The sequence below is a fragment of the Neofelis nebulosa genome, chromosome X (assembly GCF_028018385.1).
Source record: "Neofelis nebulosa isolate mNeoNeb1 chromosome X, mNeoNeb1.pri, whole genome shotgun sequence".
NCBI lineage: Eukaryota > Metazoa > Chordata > Mammalia > Carnivora > Felidae > Neofelis > Neofelis nebulosa.
This window is the reverse complement of record NC_080800.1, coordinates 34,702,355-34,725,471: the sequence shown is the minus strand read 5'-3', so window position 1 is coordinate 34,725,471 and position 23,117 is coordinate 34,702,355. Positions and strand designations below refer to the sequence as shown.

Below are 23,117 nucleotides of genomic sequence, written 5' to 3'. Positions count from 1 at the left end.
CCCCCCTCCCACCACCCCTCCCATAACCCTCAGTTTGTTCTCCATATTTATGAGTCTCTTCTGTTTTGCCCCCTCCCTGTTTTTACATTATTTTTGTTTCCCTTCCCTTATGTTCATCTGTTGTGTCTCTTAGAGTCCTCATATGAGTGAAGTCATATGATTTTTGTCTTTCTCTGACTGACTAATTTCACTTAGCAGAATACCCTCCAGGTCCATCCACGTAGTTGCAAATGGCAAGATTTCATTCTTTTGGATTAAAGTGTATTTATTGTGTTTTGAGGTGAGAAAATTATATCAGAACAAAATAAAATAGATGAATAATGGCAAAAGAAAAGGCTGTTGGGGTGCCTGGGTGGCTCAGTCGGTTAGGCTGCAGACTCTTGATTTCGGCTCAGGTCATGATCTCACGGTTTGTGGGATTGAGCCCCACATAGGGCTCCACGCTGACAGTGCACGGAGTCTGCTTCTCATTCTCTCTCTTCATCTCTCTATGCCCCTCCCCTGCTTGGGCTTACTCTTTCTCAAAGTAAATAAACTTAAAAAAATAAAAAATTTCTGGTCAGAGTGGCTAACATTAACCACTCAGGAAACAACAGATGCTGGCGAGGATGTGGAGAAACGGGAACCCTCTTGCGCTGTCGGTGGGAAGGCAAACTGGTGCAGCCGCTCTGGAAAGCAGTGTGGAGGTTCCTCAGAAAATTAAAAATAGACCTACCCTGTGACCCAGCAATAGCACTGCTAGGAATTTACCCAAGGGATAGAGGGGTGCTGATACATAGGGGCACATGTACCCCAATGTTTATGGCAGCACTTTCAACAATAGCCAAATTATGGAGAGAGCCCAAATGTCCACCCACTGACAAATGGATTAAGAAGATGTGGTTTATATATACAATGGAATACTACTCGGCAATGAAAAAGAATGAAATCCTGCCATTTGCAGCAATGTGGTTGGAACCGGAGGATATTATGCTAAGTGAAATAAGTCAGTCAGAGAAAGAGAGATACCATACGTTTTCACTCATATGCGGAAGTTGAGAAACTTAACAGAAGATCATGGGGGAAGGAAAAGAAAAAAAATAGTTACAAACAGAGAAGGAGGCAAACCATAAGAGACTTTTAAATACAGAGAACAAACTGAGGGTGAAAGGGGGTGGGGGGCGGGGAAAATGAGTGATGGGCACTGAGGAGGGCACTTGTTGGGACGAGCACTGGGTGTTATATGTAAGTGATGAATCACGGGAATCTACTCCCGAAGCCCAGAGCACATAGCATACATACACTGTATGTTAGCTAACTTGACAGTATACTGTATATATATAATAAAAATAAAATAAAGCTGGAATAAGTAAAAATAAACATAAATAAAAATAAATAATAAATAAATTCTAAAAGCTGTCATGACAAAAAGTCAGAAACTGCACAGTCATCATGAGAGCAGATTTCTATATTTTAGGCCCAAACCGTGCTGAAATGGCTGGAGATCTGTTAACGAAGCAAAGAAACTTGATTACGACCTCATTAGTATTCCCCGAGGTTGTCTTGGGAAGAAGACAGACTCCAGTTTGACCACATTTCTTGGAGGAGAGCAATCGTTCTGAGTACACCTAGGGGCTCTCACTTAAATTCCTCCCATCCCAACACGAAGGGTGAGACTGTTCCTAGAGAGAGAAGGGCCATAAGTAAAAAACCATTTCATTAAGGTTTCTAAGAGATTCAGGCTGATAAGCATCTATGGCCCAGCTTATAACAAAGAAGGGAGCACTGCATTCTCCTCTCCTCCCCCCGACAGCTTGGGGCCTGACATGAGTGGTGGTACCTGGTGGGAGATTCTGGCGCCCGACAAAAGAGGGAAAGCAGCATCTCTCGGCAAGTGTGACGCATGGCGTCAACGACCACAATGCTATGTCATTCCTCGTATCCGCACCCTTTGCCATCAAGAGGCGGAGTGTACTCCTTGATCCCAGGTTCAGCCATTGACCGCTTCTCCTTTCTCATTTTTTTGCCATCGCCATGAGAAAAACGGGTCCGGGACAGCATGGTCTAACGTGGAATGCAGTCGTTATCCCAGCTGGACCCAGCCTCGCTTGGCCAGTCTCTGGCCAAGAAGTATTAGAATCCCAGCCTAGATCAGCCAGTGCTCATCATACCCCCCAGTTGCGTGGACCATAAATGCACTTGAATGCCATGGTGGTTTTTGAGTTGATAAGCTAAGCAGCAACACCGCACAAATAGCTGATGCAGTAAGAAAGGCTCCTTCCTGAGCACATAAAGAACATCTCCGGAAGGGCCACTTGGAGAGAGGGTCTCTATCAGTGATGGGACAAAAGCCAGTGGAATTTGACTCACTACCACGACGGTGATTCCCATTAGCACGTCCACTGTGCGATGAGCACTGGCCATATTCTGTCTATAGGGTTGATAAAGAGTTTCAAGATCCTATGGCAGGTTACATACACATTTACATACAAATTTGCCAAACTTGAGATTGATTGTTTTATTATATGTAAGTTATATCTCATTGTAAAAAGTAAATTAAAAAGGAAAGGAGGGGCTCCTGGGCGGCTCAGTCAGTTAAGTGTCTGATACTTGGTTTTGGCTCAGGGCATGATCTCATCGTTCATGAGTTTGAGCCTCGCATGGGGCTCTGCGCTGACAGTGCTGAGCCTGCTTGGGATTCTCTTTCTCTCCCCCTCTCTCTTTCTCTCTCTCTCTGCCCCTCCCCGCTTGTGCTCTCTCTCTCTCTCTCAAAATAAATAAATAAACTTTAAAAAAAGGAAAGGAAAGGAGCCTCTGCCAGTACAACCCAGGATATCCTTTTAAACCAAAACCGGGGAAGCATGAAGGAGTCCTGTGCACATCTCAAATATTCCAAGCCCCGCTGCTATGAGCCTCTCACTAGTCCCTGGCCCCCTATCCCAGGAGCAGGACGGTCACACACGTTTCTACAGCATGCTTGTTAAAGAGCATGGGGCCTTGAGCAAAGGAAGAGAGTGGGGCTAACTCCGAAATCCATCATCATCAGGGATGGCCGCATGTCTGGACAGCCAGTCAGCGTGCAGGCTGAGACAGCCAGGCCTGCAAAATGAGGATTCCGTGATGCAAATAAATAATCATCATCAGGCTTCTTCAGCACAGGCGCTGCTCGGCAGTCCACCTGGGCAGCTGTGGCTTGCTCCCGACCAGGAAGCATTAGCAGCATGCTTGTGATTCCCTTATTATAGTAATCGTTCCCTAGCCGACCGCAGAAGGAGTCCAGGCATTTTCCCCCTCCAACCTCCATCCTCGTCCAGTTTACATGCATTCTCTTTCCTAAGCCCGCTCACTTCTTTCTTCTCCTCTCCTTTCTCCTCCAAGGGGCCCCAGCGATGCCTACAATGGGCTTATCAGTCTCAACCCACTATTTTTTACAAGTTCAGTCCCGAAGCACGATGTGCCTGCGGTTAAATCTGCCGGAGGTGAGACAACTACCCATAGCTGACTGTGAAAAAGGGTGCTTTCTGTTTCCTGCTGCACAGCACTGCACGCTGGAACTGGCAGCCTGTAATTAACTGCCGCGTTACCTTCTATCAAACTGCAGCAGGAGGAAAAAAATCTCTGGAGATAACAGTAGTGGGATAGAAAGAGCACTGGGCTCTGTCTCTGACCATCAGAATGTGAATTTTGGTCTTGATTTACAAGGTGGAAAACATTAGCCCCTGGCTACTCGAAGTGGAAGCTGTGGACCAGCAGCACTGGCATCCCGTGGAGAATTTCAGGACTCATCCACCCACCTCTCATATTCGAGTCTGCATCTTAACACGATCCCCAGGTGAAGTTTGAGAAACACGGACTTAAGCAAATCACTGCGTCTTCTTTTCCACATGCGCGTTAAGACAGAGCGACAGTAAGTTCTATCTCAAGGGATGCTAACACCGCGTTCATGATTAGTAGATTGTTCTTTTTTTTAATCTTGTTTTTTTTATTATTTACTTACTTATTTAGAGAGGGCACAAGTAAGTGAGGGGCAGAGAGAGAGAGAGAGAGAAAGAGAGAGAGAGAGAGAGAATCCCAGGAGGGGCAGAGAGAGAGAAGTGGGGCAGAGAGAGAGAGAGAGAGAGAGAAAGAGAGAGAGAGAATCCCAGGAGGGGCAGAGAGAGAGAAGTGGGGCTCACCCGGGGCTCATGTTTTACCTGAAGCGGGGCTCGAGCTCACCCAATGCGGGGCTGGAGCTCATCCGACATGGGACTCAGACTCACAAACCGTGAGATCATGACCTGAGCCGAAGTCAGACGCTTAGCGACTGAGCCACCCAGGCACCCTGATTTTATTTTTTAGACTAACATAAAGCAAAATCGATTTTTAGGGGGAAGGCATACATTTCCATGAATTTTAACACCTATTTTTATGTAACCGCCACCCATATCACGATAGAGAGTATTTCCATGGCCAGAAAAACATCTCTCACCAAATCCCTTTGTAGCTAGCTATTCCTTGTCCCTACCTCTAGCCCCTGGCAACCGCTGGTCTGTTCCCTGCCACTACAGTCTTATCTCTTAGAGGATGTCATATAAATGAAATCATGCAGTGTGTTCCTTTTTGAGGCTGGATTCTTTCACTCACCCTCTGAGTCATACAAATTGTGTTTTTATTCCTTTTTATTCCTGAGTAATGTTCTACTGTATGCAAGTAACAGTTTGCTTATCCATCTCTTGTGTTTCTTTTCAGCTTTATAGAATATAATTGACAAAGGGTAATATAGAGGTGCCAGGGTGGCTCGGTCAGTTAAGCATCCGACTCTTGATTTCGGCTCAGGTCGTGGGTCCAAGCCCCACATCAGGCTCTGCGCTGAGAGTGCAGAGCCTCCTTGGGAGTCTCTCTCTCCCTCTCTCTCTGCCCCTCCCCAACTCGCGCTCTCTCTCAAAATAAATAAATAAACTTTAAAAAATGATAATATAGTTAAAGCATATGGTGGTTTGATGTATGTACATATTATGAAAAGATTCCTACCATCGAGATAATTAATACATTCATGGCCTCATATATTTAGATTTTGTGTGAGAGCACTTAGCTCCGTTCTCTTTGCAAACTTCAATTATACAATACAGTATTACCAGTTGTAGTCACCAAGTTGTACATTAGATCCTTGTAACTTATTCATCTATAACCAAAAGTTTATACCCTTTTACCAACCTCCCCATATTTCCCCCACCCTCTAGCCCCTGGCACTCACTATTCTACTCTGTTTCCATAAGTTTCACTTTTTTTTTAGATTCCATATATAAGTGATACCACGCAGTATTTGTCTTTCTCTGTTTGACTTATTTCACCTAGCATAATGGCCCCAAGTTCATCCAAGTTCATCTAGGAAGGAAATGACTGGATTTCCTTCGTTTTCAAGGCTGAATAATATTCCAGTGTGTGTGTGTGTGTGTGTGTGTGTGTGTGTGTGTGTGTGTGTAACATTTGCTTTATTCATTCATCCATCCATGGATATGTAGGTTGTTTCCATATCGTGGCTACTGCTATTGTGTTATAATGCATATATTGGTCGCCTTGATGGCATCCCATAATTCCTTTAGGTTTCTTCACTTTTTCATTCTTTTTCTTTTTGTCCCTCTGATTGGATGAATTCTACTGCCGTATCTTTGAGTTCGCTGATTCTTTTCTTTGTTGAATCTAGTCTTCTGCTGAACCCCTCTACCGAATTTCTCATTTGTTACTGTACTCTGCAGTTCTATGATTCCTGTTTGGTACTTTCTTGTATTTTCTGCCTCTTTGTTGAAATTCTCGCTTTGTTCACGCATTGTTCTCATGACCTCAGTGACCATCTCCATGGTCGTAATTGTGAACTCTTTATAATGGGTAAATCATTGGTCTCCATTTCATTAAGATCAATATCTGGAGATTCATTCTGTTCTTTTGTTTAGAACATATTCTTCTTCATTTTCCTTGATTCTCTATGTTGGTTTCTGCGCATTAGATAAAATAGCCACCTCTCCCAGTCTTGACAGACTGGTCTCGTGTTGAACGTGAACCTTATCAGTCTGCCTGGCCCGAGTTCCTGGTTGCTCCTCAAACCTTTGTGACCGTCTGATCTGCTGTCTTTGCTCTTAGTGGCAACTGGTAGTTGAGGATTTGCCGAGACTCATTGGTGTCCCAGACAGGTGGCTCGCCATCAGCACCTAGATGGGTGGTGATTAGAAGCTGGACCCTCAGGCAGCAGCTAAGACATGGGCATATCTTCTCCTTCCTCTGTGCTGAATCTGGGTACGTAGCCACAGAGGGTGTTTCTGTGCTCGTTTAGAAACTGCTTCTTTGTTTGCTGTGATCCTGTAGGACCCATGAACACAAGTCCCAATGGCTATCAAAAAGTAGGTGATTTGGGGGCCCATCCCTCCGGTGGCAGCTAGATGTGTAGAAAAGCTCCTTCCAGGGAAATTCTGCCAACTTGATTTTACTATTGGGGTGAGTCAGAGGGAGAATATGGAGGAAGCGCCCACCAGTTCTTTGGGGCTCTTGGAAGGACTGCAGTCAGTACCACTGGGTTCAACTTTCTAATATCTTGTTGAGGGTTCTTTGTGTGTTTGTTTATGTGAGATATTGGTCTGTAGTTGTCTATTCTTACACTGCTTCTGTCTGATTTTGGTATCAGGTGATGCTGGCCTCACAAAATGAATTTGGAAGTGTTCCAAATCCCCACCTCTATATTTTCAGAAGAGATTGCATAGAATTGGTGCTATTTCTTACTTAAGTGTTTAGTAGAATTCTCCAGTGAAACCATCTAGGCCTCCGTATTTCTTTCTTGAAAGATTTTCCACTAATATTTTAATGTGTTACAGGACTATACAAGTTATTTACTTCATCTTAGGTGAATTTTGGTCATTCGTGGTCTGTAGGGAATTGGCCCATTTCAACTAACTTGGCAAATCCATGTGGGTGGAACGGGTCATAATATCCCCTTATTATCCTTTCAGTGGCCATGGGGTGTGTAGCAATAACCCTTCATCCATTCCCCACATTGGCAATTGGTTTCTTTTCGTCCTTCCTTGTCAATATTGGTAGCGATTTATCATTGTGGAAATCTTTTCAAAGAACATCTTTTGGTTTCACGGATTTTCTCTATTGTTTTTCTGTTCTCATTTCCATTATTTTGTCTTACCTTTATTATCTTCTTCTGTCCATTGACATTGCCCTTATTTCGTTCTTTTCCTAGCTTCTTAAGGTTTAAGCTTAGATTTAATTAGGCCCCTTTTCTTATCGAATATAAGCATTTAATGCTAGAAATTTCCTTCGAAGCACTGTTTGTTTTGAATATTTTATTTTCACTTATGTTTAGTTAAAAGATTTTCTAATTTCCCTTTGGGGCTTCCTTTTTGGATTGATAGGATTGTTTAGAAGCGTGTGTTTAACTTTCAAATGTTTGAAAATTTCCTGTTACCTTTCTGCTGAGTTATGGCTTCATTCCACTATGGTTGGAGAGCATACTCTGATTGTAAATCTTTTACATTTGTTAAAATTTATCTTGTGACCTAGGACATGGTCTCCACTGGTGAATGTTCCATGTTTACTTGAAAATCTGTATTCTGATGGTTTTCGGTAACATTTTCTAAAAATGTCTATTAGATTCAGTTGGTTGATGGTGCTGCTCACTTCCTGTATAGCCTTATTTTCTGTATACTAGGTCTGTCAATTTCTGAGACAGGAGTGTCAAAGTCTCCAACTATAGTTGTGGATTCGTCTCGTTCTCCTTTTCGTCAGTTTTTGCTTCACGTACTATGGGGTTCTGTCATTAGGCACATACTCATACGCTGTTGTCCTGTCTTCTCGGCAACTGACTCTTTTATCCGTATGTGCTTCCCTCCCTCACCCTTGGTAATTTTCTTTGCTCTGAAGTCTATCAGTATTAGTGTAGCCACCCCAGCTTTCTCTTGATTAGTCCATGTGTTTTTCCATCCTTTTACTTTCAACCTGGCTATATCATTATATTTGAAGCGAGTGTCTTGTAAATAGCATATAGTTCAGTCATTAAAAAGAATCCATGCTGACCGTCTCTTTCAATTGATATGTTTAGACCATGTGTATTTAATATAATTATGAAAATGTTTTGATTTCTACAATGTCATTTTCTGTTTGTTCCCTCTGTTTTTCACTATTTTGCTTCTCCTTGCCTGCCTTCTCTTGGTTATTTGAACCTTTTTAAATATATGTTTTAATTCATCTATTGTTGTTTACTATATCTCTTTTGGGAGATCTTTGGTTGCTCGAGGTATTAGAATATACGTATTTGGCTTTCCCCATTCTATTTAGAATCAATAGTTGACTATTTCAAGTGGAATGAAGAAATTTAACACTGAATAGGTCCCTGTACCCTCTTACATTTATGTCGTAATTGTCTTATATATTGCATCTAAAAACACTGGAAACCCTATTAAACAACACGATACATTTCCTTTCAACTGTCAAACATACCTTTAAAAACTCAAGAGGAGAGAAATAGTCAATGTTACCTACTCAGTAAATCCTTTAGTAATAGTAAATAATTATTTACTATTTACATTACTATTTCTGTTGCTCGTCCCACATTCCTAATGTCCCGAGCTTCGTCTTGGTATCATTTCACTTGTCTGAAGAAATTCCTTTAGCAATTATTTCAGCACAGGTGTGCTGGCTATGAATTCTCTTACTTTTCCTTCATCTAAGAATATCTTGAGTTCACCTTTACTCCCGAAGAATACTTTTCACTGGATATAGAATTCTCAGTTAACTGTTCTTGTTTTTCCAGCACTTGAGAAGTACTGTGTCATTTTCTTTCGGCCTCTGTGGCTTCTGCGGAGAAATTCACAGTCATTGGAATAATTGTTCTCTTATAAATAAAGCATTGTTTTTCTCTGACTGATTTTGACAGTTTTTTCTTGGTTTTTAATTTCCAGTAGTTTGATTATGCTGTGTCTGGCTATAGATTTATTTGAGTTTATCTTATTTGCAGTTCACTCATCTTCTTGAATCTATAGGTTTATGTATTTTATCAAACGGTAATTTTCAACCATTATTTTTTCAAATATTTTTTTCAACATAGAGTTCTTTCTCCTCTTCTTCTGGGATTCTGATGGCACAATTATAAAGCCTTTTGGTATTTCCCCAGAGTTCCCGAGGCTTTGTTCATTTTTTTCTCAGTCTTTTTATCTATTACTCAGATTGGTTAATTTCTATTGATCGTTTCTGCCACCATCTACATTGTATTATTGAGCCTATCCAGTGAGGCGGGTTTTTTTTTTTTTTTCTTATTTGAGTTATTGTATTTTTTTGTTCTAAAACTCCCACTGTTTTTTTTATATATCTTCTATTTTTGATGTTGTTGAGATTTTCTACCTTTCCATTCATTTCGATAGTGTTTGCCCTTACTTCCTGAAGTCTTTTTACAATGGCTATTTTCAAATCTCAGTTTGGCAATTCCAGCATTTGTATCATCTTACCATTATATCCTGGTTCTCTGTATACTGAGTCATTTTTGGATTGCATCTAGATGTTTTGAATGTTATCAGATTCTGGTTCTTCTTTAAATCTTGTGGAGAATGTTGCTGTGTTTTGTTTTAGCAGACAATAAACCTAGTTGCATTCCGGCTGCCGATTTTGACCAGCCTCCTGTGGGTTGTGGTTTCTTTTTTGTTTTTAAATATTCATTTATTTATTTTAAGAGAGAGAGAGAGAACACATGTGAGAGCAGGGGAGGGGCAGAGAGACGAAGAGACAGAATCCCAAGCAGGCTCTGTGCTGACAGCACACGGGGCTCGATCTCAGAACTGCAAGATCATGACCTGAGCCGAAATCAAGAGTTGGACGCTTAACCGACCGGGCGACGCAGGTGCCCCTGGGCTGTGGTTTCAATGTCAGTTCTGTTTTCAAAGCGTTTGCTATACGATTTGGACCTGTCTCATGTGTGCCGGACCCATAGGCCGGTCTTTGACCTGCACATTGGTCTATTTCTTTGTTCAGTTCTCAATATCTTTAGTACACTGTTCAGGATCACATCCGTGCATGCACAGGTATGGGCTGATCACAGAAATTCATAAACAGCTTTATGGGGTCACGTTCACAAGCTTCTCCTTCTCTGTGATTTCCCCACATTTTTTCTATTTCCCTGGGGCCGTTACGTTACAAGGTAGTTCTTCCAGAATAACATTTATTAGGTACCTACCATGTGTGAGGCTCTGTTCCAAGAAATTAATGTATGTTCTCTCATTTAACTATCGTGACCATGCTATGAATAAAGTATTATTGCCATTCCTGTTTTGCAGATTGGGAAACTGAGGCCCAGAATGGTTAAGCAACTTACCCAAGGTTGCTTACTCATTGCATGAGCCATTCTTCTTCGCCCGTAATTCCGTTAACACAGTTACTGTATGATAATTATTTAAAATAAATAATAAATAAAGGTATGCCCCTATCTCCAGAGCAGCAATGCTTTCTTTTCCAATTTGAATTGTTGGCAAGCACCAAGTGTGTTAGTTCCCTGTGGCTGCCATAACAAATTATCAAAAATTGGGTGGCTTCAAATAATGAGAAATTTATCCTCTTACAGTCCTGCAGGCCAGAAGTATGAAATCAAGGTATCAGCAGGTGTGTACTCCCTCTGGAGGCCCTAGAGCACAATCCTTCGTCACCTCTTCCAGCGTTTGGGGGCTGCCAGCATTTTTTGTGGGTATACCACTCCAATCTCGGCCTCTGTCTTCATACGGCTTCCTCTTCTGTGTGTCTGTATCTTCTCCTCTTACGTCTATGGGTCTCTAATCTGTGTTTCTTATAAGGACACTCATTGGATTTAGGGCCCATCCCGATAATCCAAGAGATCTCATCTTGAGATCCCTAAAGGAATTAAGTCTGCAAAGACTCGCTTTCCAAATAAACCATATTCACAGCTTCTGGACAGGGATATAGCCTTTGGGAACCAACATTCAACTCACTATATCTAGCACAGACCACCTTATGTGCTCAGTAAATACCGTATGAGATAGTCTCTCCATTGCAAATGATAGAAATTCAAGCCAGACTAGCTTAAGCACAAAGGGAATTTATTTGTTCACGTAACCGGGAAGTTGGAAGAGACAGTGGCATCACACACGGTTGGATCCTGGACTCCACGGTATCTGTCAGTCTCTCCACCTTTCAACTTGTCTTCTGTCTTGGTGTTGCTTTATTTTCAAGAAGCTTCACCGTCAAACAGATGAGAAACCCTCATTCTGCCAGCATCCATACATCAAATCTCAGTGAACACTTCGGTTGTTCCTGTGTAAGTCACACACCCATCGTGGAAGGCATTGCTGTGATCAGAGTAATGGAAGTGTTTGATTGGCCAGTCCTTCCACGACCCCTCTGCGGCTGGAGCACGTGATGGTGGAGGTGGGCAGGTGTGATTAATATCCTACCAGAACCACCTAGAACGGAGGTGAAATCGGTTCTCCAGAGGAGGGACACTGACAAGGCCAATAATATACGGCCACTGTAACTTCCAAGCCTGTGGTATTTGGAGGCGCGAGTGCATTGCTGAGGGACGACTTAATGGGTCTTGGCCGTGTGTATCTTCTGTGATCCTTTCATCGTATTTAATCAGCTCCACCAGACAGACTTCATCCTACTCATCTCAGAGGCTTGTAATCTTCAGATTCTCTCTCGAAGCGTTCACCATATACATGCACGAGGGACGTTTCCTTTCTTTTGGCAAGTTTGAGTTTGCAGCGCCTCACAGACCCTCAACTGTTCCCAACGTGCTCTGTGGCAGGGAGAAGCAGCAGTGTCTAGACTCTGGCTTTGTAGGGCAAATAGCTCCAAAAGTCTAATCAGGATTCTGGTCCAAGCCCTCCCTGTTTCCCGACACCCCGTTCCTTGCACTGCAAGCTTTCTAAATACTCTCACAAAGGCATGACCCTGCCGTAGCCCCCAAATCAATACTATGTAGGCCATCCTGGTCCCTACCCACAGAGGTTTATTAAGGTTGGAACCAGAAAATCTCATTAAAGTATGGTCTCACCTCCTTTATGACCTCATGTTGAGGACTCTGTTGGGTCAGGGCTCAAGTGCATTATAATGCACAGGATGCTGGGTATCCAGAAGGACTTCTGCCCTTTTCCCTGACAGTATCCCCCACCCAACTCCCAGCAACCCTCCCCAGCTCTTCTTACTTCTGTCAGTTTGAATCCTCCCGGACCAGCTTATGTGCCGAGAGGACTTTTGTCCAAGCTCCCTTCAGTTTTTGGCTCCCCTGTGCTAGCATATTATCTCCTCGTGCTGCAGACACACTTCCTGTAGTCCATGTGCCTGGTGCCCTGTCACACGTCCTATTGGTCACAATCTCTAACGGCGACCAGGGTGGACAGCTCAAGGTCAGCTGCGGCTCATGAGCGTCACCAAGAATGAGCACCGTGCCTTTGCTCTCTGCCCCAAGGCACTTATGAGTCCCAGGCCACTGCAGGCACAGCTCAGAAGTTCAGGGTTAGCCCTCGGCCGGATGGGAGCCAGGGAACTAATGTTCCTGCCTCCCATCTTTTAGGAGACATTTTTGGGAGGCATTCTATATGCTTCTTAGGAAGCCCTGGAAGATCTAGGCCCTGATAATGCTCCCTTGTATTGACTTTCTCTCCATCCCTGTCTCCACTCTCCCCCTCCCCCACTCTTGCCCTTTGGAATCACTCCCCCCCCCCCACACCCCCTCCAGAACTACCCTTTCTCAAATACTTGTTTCTGGCTCGGCGTTGAGTAATCCAAGGAAGACACGGCCTCACTTGCCAAGCAGAGAAGCTAGGATCCCAGTGGCTGTCCAGCCCTCATCGTTTCTCTCCTCACGGGGTCCAGGGCCAGCACCCAGGAACTGGCTTTAGCTGTGGACGGTAGAATACTGCCAGAGGAAGAAGGTTGACGGAGTCTAAGTGAAGCGGCAATGCAGGCTGGTGGAAAGGGTCGAGGCTGTGTTCTGTCACTGCTTTTACGGACAGTATCGTATAACTGTGTCCCACCGTGCTAGATTTCAAACCGTAGCCCTACCATTCCCTGGTGGTGCCGACGAGGTTACTCTGAATCTGCCCGCTCACCTTTCCAGGGGTCGTGTTCTGACCTGATGGAACGCGCTAACCCCATCCGTGATCTACTGCCCACCATTAGTAAAGCCACGAAGCCAAGTGGCTTGGTCTTCAGGGTTGTTTATGCTACCAGCAGCGACACGGCTTCTTAGAGGATGTGCTTTCTCTCACAGCCACTTCCCTTGAAGAACCCAGAACACGGCCCGAAACTGCCTGTTTCCTCGGTCCCCCAACCAAGCTCCCTAGACGACACTGCCGTTGTGGGGGTATTCTGTCGCGCAGCGAGTGAGTGGAAGTCTGTCTGCCCTGACTGGTCATCTGTCCCTATCCAGACACACGTAGTCCTTCTTGTTGCCGGTGACCGAACTGTTAACAGGAACACTGCCTAGGCCCTTGTTGGAGCGCCTTGCCCACACCCTTGCTGTGTTTACACGGGCTGCCCGGTCTGACAATCCCCCCTCGTCCACGAAATGAGCCCTAGAAACATCGGCCCAGCCCAACATTCACGGATGATTCCTGATATCTTTCATCCCCCGGGCCCAGAGGACAAACTCTTTTCCTTTGTGTTCTATTTTGACATTATTCTGCCTCTTTGTTCCCATTTTAGGGCAGTGTGAGGGGAGCTGTGCATTAGCTTTTGTGGGCTTTAATGAAGCAGGATTTCACAGCATTTCATATCAGGTATCATCTTTTGTGTGCATGGGGAGAAGGGCTGAGAAATGTTCCTTTAACTGGTGCCAGAAGAGAAGACAGAGAAAGCCAAGGAAAAAAATCTGATAACTACTTTTTTCCATTAAAGTTCCGGCCCCTTTCTAAAACATGCTATTCGTCTATATTTCAAATCAGTTGGGAATCATATCTTTCCACAACTGCATTTCCTTACTTCCTGGAAACATATATCACAGGATGTATAATAAATGTTTATGCTAGCCGTAAAGAGGAAAGTCACATTTAATAAAATTTACCATAGACCCCAAGGTGAATTTAATATAGGAGCCTGAGTGACGAATCCCAAAGCAAGTGAATTTGGGCTTAAAGCCCATCCTGCACTGACTTCATTATGCATAGTTGATGGTCGGGAAAAAATTCAACAACAAAACTTCCTGAGGTCCTTGCATGAATGAATCGGAATGAGCCTCTCACATTAACCCTGCACTTTCCCGGGTGTCTTTCAGATGCCCCACAAGAAGGCTTATTACTGAGCAGCTGGTGGCTGGCTCCTCCCTGTGTCTTTGAAGGATGGAACAAGAAGAAACAGCTGAAAATTGCCAGGTAGACCAACAAGGACAATTTCAATTACACAGGAAGGACTGCTTCTTCTCCGGATGAAGATATGACCATGAGTCAGCCCTGGCTCAATGTGTTGGGTGAGAGGCATAACCACTGGGACCAAGACGGTTGTCCACACCAGCTGGCCTTCATGACAGGCCATTCAAAATAGAACAGGATGGGGGCGCCTGGGTGGCTCTCTGCGGGTTAAGCATCCGAGTTCAGCTCAGGTCATGATCTCACAGTTCATGAGTTCAAGCCCCACATCGGCCTCTGTGCTGACAGCTCGGAGCCTGGAGCCTGCTTCACATTCTGTGTCTCCCTCTCTCTCTGCCCCTCCCCCGCTTGCGCTCTGTCTCTCTCAAAAATAAGCATTGAAAATAAAAAAAAAAATAGAACAGGATGATGGGGGCTCAATTCAACACAGAGTCAGGGGCATGCATGATTCGGTGGCTCGTGAAGACCGTCAGAGGCCCGTGTTTACCTGCGAATTAGCGTACCTGGGATTGGGCTCAAGTGCTTTTCTGGAAACTGTAAAAGGAGCCACACTGAGGAAACTGGAGTCAGGAAACTATTTTCCTACACTTGTCCAGCTGGTGCTATTTTATGACTGGCCAGGAGAATCCTATAGGTAAGTTCTGATAGGACTAATTTCTGCGTGGCCCGAGACTTCAAATAAACATCTCCTGAAACAAAATGTTTCTGCCTGGAGGGAACAGCAAGAGAATCCTCAGGTCAGCCCTGTAATGGGACCGACTTCCTCTACCGCTGTGGCCTGGCCATGAGTAAAATCCATAGAACTAGGTAGATCGTGGTCAAAAGCTGACACACCTTGGGGTGCCTGGGTGGCTCAGCTGGTTGAGCGTCTAGCTCTCGGCTTTGGCTCACGTCATGATCTCACAGTTTGTGAGTTCAAGCCCCATGTCAAGCTCTGTGCTGACAGTGGGAAACCTGTTTGGGATTCTCTCTCTGCTTCTCCCTGCCCCCGCTCAAAACAAATAAGTAAACTTAAAAAATTGAAAACAAAATCTGACACACTCTGAGATGCATGCCTTCCCACTCTCTTTTCTTGGTCCCAGGAAACATCCCCTATTCATTTCTACCACGGAGGAACCAAGAACAACTGGAAATCACATGGATCCGGAGGGAGTGAAACCATAGTTCATCCAGTGAGAATGTTTCTAGCTGGACCCACACACTGAAAACATCCTCCCTTACAGCCTGGAAGACAGTGGGACTTAGACAGAGGCCAGTGCAAAACTTAAGGAGGTACTTATTCTCAAGGCTTGACCCTGTACTTGCAGAACCCTGAGACTGTGTGCCTCCTTAAATTTTGCACCCGGAAAGTGTGCTTTGGTCTGCCTGTAGCTAGGGAAGGATCACCACCAGGCCGGGCGTGCAAAGACCTGGGATCGGCTGCCCTTCTTTCCAATGTGCTGCTGGTGGCTGAGCCACGCAGCCCAGGAGGGGCACAAAGGGACCTCAGGGAGCAGACGTGGGTCGTTCCAGCAGCCCCAGCAAGTTGTAAAAGGATGATTTTTGATCTATACTTGTATTTGCCCAGGAGGTATCAGAACTGAAGCCGGGATGCCAGCCCCGTCACTGGACCTACCTGAAGACACCTTCCTAACCAACAAACAATGGGACTTGTTTTAACCAATTGTATACGGAGGCTTGGGCTCCTCCGTCCTATCCCAAGGGCTAGTTTTAATTAGCATTACCACCAAGGACTTCCCTTTCTGGCACTTAACTCAGAAAACAACTCACTGGCCTGGCCTCCCAAGCTAAGAGTCACGGCTTTGCAAGTATATACATACATATATGCATATATAGGTAACATACACATATGTTAAAAACTTGGTTTGAGAGCATAATTTGTTCCAAAGACATGCTTGTAATCCAAAGCGCTTGTATATCAAAGCGAATTTCCCCATAAGAAATAATGGAAACTCAGATGTGTGCTCCACCACCCAAAGATATTCATATAAAAATGAGTACAGTACTGTAACATAGTACAGAATTATAAAGAAAATACAAAACGTAAAGAAAAATGAACACATTAACCTGCACTTACCTCTGAAAACCTTCATGACTGGTGTGAGGGAGACATGGGAGAGGAGGGTTAATGTGTAGGACGACTTCCACTATCACTAACAGAGTCACTGCTGTCTGTAGGCTCCATGGAATACTTTTCTGCATGGGGTCACCGTATACGCTCGCATAGATATTGACCACAGTACAGTATTAATAAACTGTTGTCACAGACTGTATTTAATGTAACTGGCAATGAGGCAGCCGAGGAAAGGGTCTGTATCTGCAGGCAGCCTGACCTGGAATGAAGCAAAGCATTCCTGAGCTCACTCTTGTATGGCAAAGCAAAGGACTGGCCGTAGGTGCTTTGAAGTGACAAGAAATATACTAGTGCCGTTGCGGGTACCTTCCAACGTTCTGAAAAATCACTGATTTCTGCCAAATGCCACGGCCTGAGATGGAGCATCCGAGCATAGGAGACAATCGCGCCCACACTCCTGCAGCGAGAGAGAGAGAGAAAGAGAGACAACGTTGGCTCAGTTGTGATCATGTGACATTCGTCATCACGCACCACTCGCGTTGCAAGACATCGCTCGTTTATCAAGTTAAAATTTATTAGAAATGCTTGCTCGTCTTGCGGAATCCTCGCAGAACAAGTTACTCACAATCCAAGGTTTGACCGTATGTAGGTTTCCCACTTGGGTCATCTGTTTTATTCTCTGATGATGTCCAGTTCCAGGAATGTGCTTTCCTCCTCTCAGTGTGCTGGAGCTGGGAGAGAAAGGAAGGCACTGTCCCCATGGGTTCACGGAAGCAAAAAAAGCCTCCTTCACTGTACTGACTGGGGCGGCTGCACGCTGCTAAGAGCCAGCAAGACCCAGCCCCGGCAATGCAATAACCATCTGATTAAGTAGCAGTAATCGCTGGAGCTGCTTTGTGATCCCTGCTCCGTCAGCAAGGACTTCGGGGCGCCTTCCTCCGTCCCATGCCTCTGAGGGTCGGTGAGCCCTGTGGGGCTGCCTCAGCCCAGAGCTGCACATCAGGACAGATAGGCACCAGGATGGAACGCAGAGGTCTGCAGTCTTACTTTATCCACGAAAGTGAGGGGGTGAGAAAACCCAACCAGTGGGTCTAAAACCAGAAATGTGGGGGCTGGAGGGGTTGGCAATCGGTGCCGTCAGTAACCTCCATGGTGGTGGTTTATTCTTCACACCTGTTTGAGAACCACTGCGCTGAAGTAATCCCGTATCTCCGGGACCTCCTAAAAGGTATGCCGAGTGCTGGTTAAAAATGCAAACTCTTAGGGTTGCCTGGGCGGCTCAGCTGCCTAAGCGTCTGACATTTGATTTCAGCTCAGGTCATGATCTCACGGTTTGTGAGTTTGAGCCCCGAGTCAGGTTCTGTGCCCTCAGTGCAGAGCCTGCTTGGGATTCTTTCTCTCCCCCTCTCTCTGCCTCTCCCCTGCTGACACACACACACACACACACACACACACTCTCAAAATAAATAAACATTAAAAAAATGCAAACTCCCAGGACCCTCTAAAGGTAACCTGAATCCATGGGACAGAAATGGAAATGTCCTCTGGCGGGTGGATGCAAGGATCAAGATACCAAGAAAAACTGTTCATGCCCCACTGCTTCTAGGCGTATGACCCAGGAACCACGGCCCCAGGCAGGGATGGTACGTGTAGAGGTTGGGTGCACAGGCTCTGAAGCCAGACTCTGTGTTTGAATCCTGCCTCTACTGCTTATTAGCTGTGCTACTTTGGGGAAGTGACTTAGCGTCTCTGTGTGTCTGACCCCATCTGTAAAATGGGGATGCAGAGAGCACCTGCCTAAGTAGGGATGTTGTAAAGATTCAATGATATAATAGACGCCTCGTGCTTACACCAGTGCCTGGTGCTTAGTCAGAACTGTGAAAATGGTGCCTCTTACCCCCAGGTGAGGCCATTAAGATCGTGTCATGATGCTTGGGGCACTTATGTCAGGGAAAGCCGCTGACCACACACCAGCGGAAAAGCCAGGCAGCAGGAAGCCGCCCCGGCCTCTGGGCAAACCTCAACCACTCAGTATCCACAGCTCAGCCGGCCTCCAAGGACCAAGGTGGAAACCAGCTTTCTCAGCAGGAGGCAGACAACCGACTTCCTAGCTGTCGGAAGTGGGGGGGGGGGGGCGGTGAGGAGAGCTACGCAGTGTCCCTCCTTGGGGGAAGGGGGGGGATTCTTTCCCTGGACCTGACGTCTCAATCCTTCCAAGCTCCCTCCCTGCTCCCTCCCTGCTGCTCCTTCCACCGCCGCCGCCGCCGCCGCCGCCGCCGCCGCCACCACCACCACCGTCAGGCTGACGAACCTCCCAACCTCCCGTGTGGGGCTGGGAGAACTGCCAGGAAGAATCCGCGCAGCAGTGAGCTCCAATAATGCTAAACAATGGATTAATTACACTGCTCGCCTGTTTAGCTGCAGCTCCCGGGGTCGCCCGCACGTGTGGTCACAGCAGACAACAGGTGCGAGACGCTGGTGAACGCATGGAGCCGCCCTCTGCCCCCTCTCTCCTCCCCCCGCCCCAGCCCCCTCGCCTCCTGAGCACAGTTCAAGTCCTCCAGCCTCCCCCCTGCCCCCGGAGACATGAAAGGCTTTTGTTCCCTCTCTTCCTTCCCGCCTTTTAAAGGGGTTTCGTGCTGGGAGTGTGGCTTGTTTTCATAGCCCCTTGGGGCCATAGGATGGAGAGCTCTAGGGGGCGAGGTGAGACTTCTTTCCAGGAGGGCATCTGGCGTGGGGTGACGGCTGGGCTGGCACTGCTCTGAGCCCACCTGGCCAGGCAGGGAAGAGGCGACAGCTGCTTTATGCTCCTACGAGTGCCAGCTTTCCCGAAAGGAGGTCAGCCTCGGAGACCAAACTGCTAATTAGGTCGCATTCTGCTTCCTGCTGCCACTTTAATTTCCACCCCAGAAAACCTTCAGCTGTGAGTCCAAGACCATCGGCCCCTTTCACCCAAATGCAAATGTCTTCGAGGCCTCTCTGGCTGGCCAGCCTTCCGGCTGGCAGGAGCACCAGCACCAGAACTCTGCATAGTACAGGAGCTTCCAAAACCCCAAGTCTGCCGGGCCCTGGGGCTGCTTTGAAGGCAGGCAGCCCACAAAGACTACAGAAGCTGGGTGTTCTGAATGAGCACTGAACCACAAGTCAGAGAGACCCTGCGCCTAGTTTTGATTTTGCCACTGACAAGCTGGGGACCTCGGGCAAGTCACTTCTTCTCCCTGCACCCGTTGCCTCATCTGTAAAGGGAGTGCGTTGAATCACCTCTCCCACCCCTGAGCACCGCAATTCTCATGATAATTTAGATCTCACTTCCAATCACTGAAGCGCTCGGTTTTTATCGGTGCATCCCTCGCAGCAGCCATCGATGTGTATTTTCCCCCTTTTTCCCCTAAAGACTGAAGCCCCCAGATTAGGTGGCCGTCACTAGTCCCCGCTTGCCAAGTGGGAGAGCAGGAACAGAGAGATCTTCTCCCGCCCAGGGTCTCTCTCCGGGCAAGCTGAAACTCTGGGTCGTCACCAATCCAATTGCTTTTCTCGGGTGGGTTTGCATTTTCAGCCATACGTGGCGGGTACCATGGTGTCCACATTCTCCCCCCCCCCCCCCCCCAGGCACTCTGGCCCTCAGCCACCGGGACTGGCAGAGGCCGAGTCCCACTCTGGAGACTGCTCTTGGCTGATGGGGAGGCCTCTTTGGCCAAAGTCACAGGGCCTTGCAGGGTGAGCAGAAGGCGGTACAGAGACCCAGCCCCTTTGCCTCTATTCTATGCCTATAAGGCTATCCCTCTGCCTCATCCTGCTTCCCTCCCTCCCTATAGGTGTTGCTCCTGAGGGCAGAGGGCAAAGGGTGCTCCCGATAGACTTGCCACACGTGCCTCTCTGACTCAAAGTGTCTCTCCCAGGAAACCCAAACTAAGATACCTCATTTCTTTTAGGGACCGACCAGAAAGACCGCATCCCTAGGTAAAGGAACCGTGCTCAATGGACGGGGAACAATTTCCTTCCCGAATGCCCACAGCTTAGGCAGTTACCTTCTGGCAAAGTGAAGGGACAATCCGTTGAGTCCAGTTTTACAACTGTCCCAATACTGTGGCGCGTCTGAATTCCTTTCCAGACAGGACACGCAGGTTTGGGACGCCCACACAACACTGAGATAGACTCCCCGAAGCACACACGCCTTAAAGCCCTCGACCCCGGCCAGGGGCATCCTCCCTGTGTCCACTCGTGCCACTTCACCCTTGCCCCGTGTCTCAGAGCGGCCCTTGCGACACACTCTGATCCATTGCGGCAAGACCTGCTGCCCAAGGGACTCCACGGAGGGAGGAGGTTCCAGGCCCCACAGATAAGGGTTTGGAAACAGGTGCTATTTTCTCACTTTGCTCACGGCTGAAGATTACCGAGCCAGACGGGACCGTGTCTCATCAGTGCACGTTCATTTCTAATATGCTGGGTAATGGGGGTCGACGTACAGTCCACCAGCTCGCGGGGGTCATCGGCTCCAGGGTGGGGAGTGTGCAGGTACGCCGGGAGTTTCTGCTGAGGGGCCCCGTGTGAACCCGCCCGGCTCTCAACCCCTGACCAGCTCCAGACCTGGTGGAAGGGTCTGCTGAGAAGAGCTGCTCTGTCCGAGAAGGCTGACTGGTGAGCCGACACAGGGGGCCGGTGGTGAGGTGGCGAAGATCCACGGGTTATCGAGAGAGGTGGCGGCACAATGATCTGAATGATTTTAGAGCTGGAGGCAAGAGAAGTCATGAATCTGGAGACATTTCACGGAAGCAGACTCGGTGAGTGACTGGCTATGGGGAGGGAGGAGGGAGAGGCAGGTAAGGACGGTGCGCGGGTGTCAGGCTTGAGGGACCGGAGGATGGTGCAGGGATTCAAGGTCAGGAGCAATTCATTGTTATTAGGGACAAGGGCCGGGAGCAGGCCTCCAGGGGCAGGGGAGGAACTCACTTTGAACAGGCTGCGGTGGAAAGGGCCATGGGACTCCAGGGGAGCACAGGGTCTAAAATTCAGGAAAGAGGTCTGGGCTGGCGGTGGAGATGGGGACACATGAGAATATAGGCAGATAGCGGTTGAAATCCCGGGAGCGGGTAAGACCACCGAGAGAAGAGGGCCCGGGGGCAGAATCTGGCGTGTTAACTCTTAAGAAACAGCCAGAGTGTGAGGAGCCTGCTAGCAGCCAGGGAGGTCAGGGGTGGATCAGAGGTCACGAATGCCAAAGGGAACATCATTTTCTGCGTGGAGGGTGCCAAAAGCTGCTGAGAAGTCACATGGGCAGAGAAATGGAGAGTGACCCTGGTAGGGGCGGTGCCAATGGCATGTGGCCAACCTCAAAGGCGGGAGCGGCAGAAAGTCTTGAAGCGAAGTAGGGGCCCGTGGGGGCCAACGAGCCAGTCACAGAGACCCTGACCGGAGCACAGAAGGCAACCCGGTCCACGGCAACGCACGCCAGAAGCTTTCGATTGGAAAGCCGTTTCCCTGACACTGAACTCAATGCCGGTTCAAGAGACGACGCGGGCCTCGTGCGTCCCCAGGTGTTCCTCGGCACCTTGGGACGCGCGTGTATCCAGTCACCTTGTGAGCACTCTCGGGGAACGGGAACTAATGGGTCAGCCGACCACAAGGCCCACAGCTGCCTGCCCAGGCGGGGAAAGGGATGAGAGAGCCCACCCCACCCCCGGCCAGGAGGCGGTGGCACGAAGGGGAAGCCGACGGTGCTAGGCCCGACATGTTGCCCGGAACACTTCAAACTTCCCAATTTTAAGACCTTCTTTTAGAGAGGTGCCTTTTGTGGCTTTTTGTCTCAGGGGGTGGGGGAGGAAAAGAGGCCTCTCTTATAAAAATAAGGCCTCTACCCCTCCAAAGTTCAAAGTCAGTCCACCATCTAGGAGGAACATCTGTAGAATAGGTTTTGGGATGGGGGAGTGATCCTTTATCTTTACCTCAGCAGCTAGTCTTGGAGGTGGTCTCCCTTTAAAACTCTGGCCCCGGCGTGCATAAGAGTGCCAAAAATGCCTTATCCTTTGTTTTTTAAATGCTTATTTATTTATTTTGAGAGAGGGAGAGAGAGAGAGAGAGCAGGGGAGGGGAGGGTCAGAGAGAGAGGGAGAGAGAGAGAGCAGGGGAGGGTCAGAGAGAGAGAGGGAGAGAGAGAGAATCCTAAGCAGGTTCCACGCCATCAATACAGAGCCTGACGTGGGGCTCGAACTCACAAACCATGAGGTCTTGACCTGAACTGAAATCAGGAGGCAGCTGCTTAATCAACTGAGCCACCCAGGCACCTCAAAAGGCCTTTTCTTTTAAACTATTCACACTGCTGGGAAGGTTACAAATTCTCAAAGTAAAATCTCCTAAAATGCCAAGGGCCAACCAAATTAAATGAATATACACACAAGTATCAACAAGCTATGTTTACTAAGCTTCTAGCTGATTCTTCACGCAGCCCTTGGGCCCATTTCCAGGGGCTTCAACACCCCCAAACAGTACCCTTTTTCGATTCCTCCTTTCGCCTCCCTGCCCACCGCCCCCCTCCCACCTTCTTGACTTCCTTTTCCTTTCCCAAGTGTAGGTCTCCTGTCACCCAGACCTTCTGGGGCTTGACGATCCATTCCTGGGGACCTCTGCAGCCTTCTTCAGATTCCCAGCAGCAAAGAAATACCTTAGGCCGGTGGTTGTCACACTGCAGCGCGCATGAGAATCCCCTGGAACAGAGCACGGAGCCCGGC

General features: G+C 47.4%; 1 long non-coding RNA gene across 1 annotated transcript; it reads right to left on the bottom strand.

Moving 5' to 3' along the window:
• Positions 1–34: 34 nt before the first annotated feature.
• LOC131502354 (uncharacterized) lies at positions 35–18,013 on the bottom strand. The gene is made up of 4 exons (XR_009257020.1): positions 16,759–18,013; positions 16,396–16,651; positions 1,820–1,983; positions 35–1,661 (listed from the first exon to the last, which is right to left on the bottom strand). It is a non-coding gene; the product is annotated as an uncharacterized LOC131502354 (long non-coding RNA).
• Positions 18,014–23,117: the final 5,104 nt, after the last annotated feature.